The sequence below is a fragment of the Rutidosis leptorrhynchoides genome, chromosome 9 (assembly GCF_046630445.1).
Source record: "Rutidosis leptorrhynchoides isolate AG116_Rl617_1_P2 chromosome 9, CSIRO_AGI_Rlap_v1, whole genome shotgun sequence".
Lineage (NCBI taxonomy): Eukaryota > Viridiplantae > Streptophyta > Magnoliopsida > Asterales > Asteraceae > Rutidosis > Rutidosis leptorrhynchoides.
In genome coordinates this window covers 301,491,977-301,495,981 of record NC_092341.1, presented here as the reverse complement: position 1 = coordinate 301,495,981, position 4,005 = coordinate 301,491,977, and positions in this window count along the sequence as shown.

Here is a 4,005-nt window from a genome sequence, read left to right as displayed (position 1 = left end):
AATCTCTGTCTCAATTCAATAAAATCCAATTCATAATAAATCAAGTGTATTATTCGAATATATGTTTGATTTTACACTTTCATCATCGATGTACTCGAAACTTTTCAAATAACATCATTCGTACCTTGCGAAGTTCACAAGAATTTCACGAAAACCAACAAATAACAAAGTAATGATTCATAATTTCAATATTATTGAAGAAATACTTATGCAATTTATAAAGTTTTAGAGATTACTCAATTCTAGTTCCAACCATAAAACAAATGAGTTTAATTTAATATTAACTCATTAAATCTATATTACATCTAAAGAAAATATACACATATATTTTCATAAAGACTGTAATAAACTTCTTTTGTATAAAATATTAATTGTGAAATTTTTTTTAACGGGTAGGTAATACCCGAGAGATATATAAATTCACAATTAATATATTACATTTTTCGAAACTGATTCAGCAATCATCAACTATACTCCCTACTTTCACAACAATATCCATTCTTTCATATAAATCAAAACAATCATACTCATTCAAATTCAATTACATATTCTGATTTTGAAATCGCATAATTCAATTCAAAATATAACCAGTATCATCACTCTTAGATTTCTATATCTTTCAAAGCTATACTTTGACTTCAAAACTGTGTTAGAACATCATATGTATTAACGATTACAATATGTGCTCAAACCCTTCGAAATTCCTGAAGACACTTCAACTAAGGAACAATCGAGATGATGATCCAACCACATGTTACCCACAGTTATACATCTGAAAAACTCTTAAAACCCAAGTCATAGTTCGACACGTATCCGTGTTAGACCCTTTGGCATTTACTTGCTAAAATAACTTTTCAATTCCGTTTCAAAATAGACAGTTTTGTCACAGCTCCAGCAAGTCAACTTCGACTTCTCAATCAAAACAGTCTTATTATAACCTCGATAGATACGTTTCCCTTTCGCCAACGTTACCGAGGAATCGTTTATATTCACCACATTAGCAATAAACTTACCAACAACTTCACTGATCTTTGACTTTCTAAAAAAAATCATTATAATTATCGAAACCCTATCATATACTCATTCGTACCTTATAACAAGAATTGTCATACCAATTATTGAGAATCAGCAATCAGTATATTGAAACCTCGTAGCATGTCTACATCAACAATTACATATACACACAACGTCTACCTCCAAGACTTACATTCTTTGAATGAGAAATTTCTGAAAAACACCCTAAACTGCGAACCAGTTCTTGAAATTTTGAAAAATGCTGATGAAAAGCAGCAAAAACTGTAAACGACCTTAACAGTAAAAATTTGGATGATAAAGGATAGTATATTGGCAAAGCTCGGAAAAAGAGAAGCTTTGGAACTGGAAAACGGATTGAGCAAAGTATGAAGGAGGTTGTGGACAAATCACAAAGGCTGAACCTGCCTTCAAAGAATCCAAATGATTCAGTACTTGCTGAAGTCATTAACGAATACCTTGCTCCTAACTCTAAACCCCTGCGGACAATATCCTTCATCATCCTCTGATATTAGACATTCTAAGATATCATCGTATCTTTCATTATAAATATCATCTATACTTCTGAAGATATTTTTATAATTATTCTTATCTGAAATCATTTACCTCTTCGCGCTATCTGTATTATATCATAAAAGAAACTATTTTAGTTTCTAAATTCTGAAACATTCGAGTTTAAAATAGGAATATTCTTGAACAAGTGTTGGGAGCTGAAGCATGAGTTAGTATAATATAATGACACTTGATCAACGTGATTATATTACAGTAATTAATGCTGAGTTTCTAAATGGAACATGATGATTCACAGATCATAACGTCATCATGTGCTATGTTACACGACTCTTGTATTCTCTTTGATCTCTAAATATCAAGAAAATATTTCTTGATGATTCGGCCTTTTCCGAGGTATTCTGGTAATTTGACAAGTCAAGATCGTGCCATTACAATTTCCTTCCTAGAACATTAACAATGTTCATTCAGAAATTTATATCTGCGAATTCTGGACCATTACAAGCGGTGCTTAATCGCAAGAAGAAGAAACGAAAGGACAAAGCTCCGAACTAGAAATGGGAGTATAAATCATAGCAAATAGAAGAGAGCATTAACTGTGGATGACAATGATTATAGATGAAGCAAGGACTTTGAAATATAAGGGAAGATATAAAACCCAACAACAACCCAGAAATCACAAATCATATATATCAATGCATATAGCAATATTAAGTCACGGGAGAACTAAAAACACTATAAAACTAAGAGTATAGTAGAAGTAAATAGATTCTTCCGGAGGCAGATGAAAAATAAGAGCGACAGATATGAAAGTGTGGAGTATATCAAGAATCAGCACTGGATGAAGCATATTGACAAATACTTTAAAATATGAGTTGAGAAGGTGTGAGTTGTAAGAAAACAAATGAGGTGGATTTATAGTGAAATATCCGGCAGAGAAATCAAAATGGATTATCGCATTAATTCGAATAGGATCATAATTTCCTTAATCGCTGAATAATCAAATCCAATATAGATTACAAAGATTTTCTTTTCGGAGATCAATCGTGATGACGTCAAAAGATACGACGAATCACTCTTATCTTATTTCATTCATTTACGATAACTTCACTCACACGCTTCGAGTAATCGAATTAATTTATCCATTCTTATTGAACATGATAAAACTCTATAATCGTTATAATAACATTCTCATTGTTAGTCATGACGACCTCTATCAAATTTCGGGGACGAAATTTCTTTAACGGGTAGGTACTGTGACGACCCGGAAATTTCCGATCAAATTTAAACTTTAATCTTTATATTATTCCGACACGATAAGCAAAGTTTGTTGAGTTAAATCTCAAGAATTTTAAACTGTGTTCATACATTCATTATAACCTCGACCAAATTCTGACGATTCACGAATCGTTATATATAAATAGATATGTATATGTATATATATATTATAACTTGAGAATATTAATAAAGTATTAAACGTATAATACTTTACACGAACGTATTTGTTTCGATATGATTTTTAACGAAATTAAAAAAATATATATTAAATGATTGAATTATCAGAAACATTGAATTATGATTACAAGTCTCTGTTGAGAGGTCCACTATGATTTGAGAAAATCTATTCCTCTTAACGATATTCAGAATAATTTGTAAAGCTATTTATAAATAAAAACAAAAAGTGTCATTTACGAAAGTTAGACAAAAGTTAGTGGAGAATTGGTTTCCATAATATTCTATTAATCTATTTCAAACGTACAAAGACGTTTTCAGTTTAAAAAGAACTTTATTATTAAAACGTATATAACTTTTATAAATATCTAGAATCACTTTTGACAACTCATTACTTAACCAGTATAATAAATATAACGATATTTATATTTTATTTCATTAAATATATATAACGATTTAAATTAATATTATATATATTTATACGCGTATTATACATATATAGTTTTTATACTTTTACAATACTTTAACTTCACCTTTACTTTACTTTTACTTTACTTTAATAATTCACTTTAATAATTCATACTTTAATAATTCACTTTAATAATTCATACTTTAATAATTCACTTTAATAATTCATACTTTAATAATTCACTTTAATAATTCACTTTAATAATTCATACTTTAATAATTTATTTTAATAATTCAAAAATCTATTATAAATAGAATTCAGTAGGTTTTATTATTTCATAGAAACTTGAAAATATATTTCTCTAAACTCTCTCAATCGATTTATATATATATATATATATATTTGCTCTGTATTATTTCAAGATATTATTAGTATACATAAAATATTACGACAGAGTGCTGTCCGAGTGATTTCAAAATAGTTTTTTTTGAATGAGTCGAAGCTAAGGAAATTATGGGTTATAGCTATGGAGGTGATGGGTATGGTTCATGGGTATGCTCGTGAGGTCAATCTAGTATTTATCATCTCCGTTGTGTCTACGT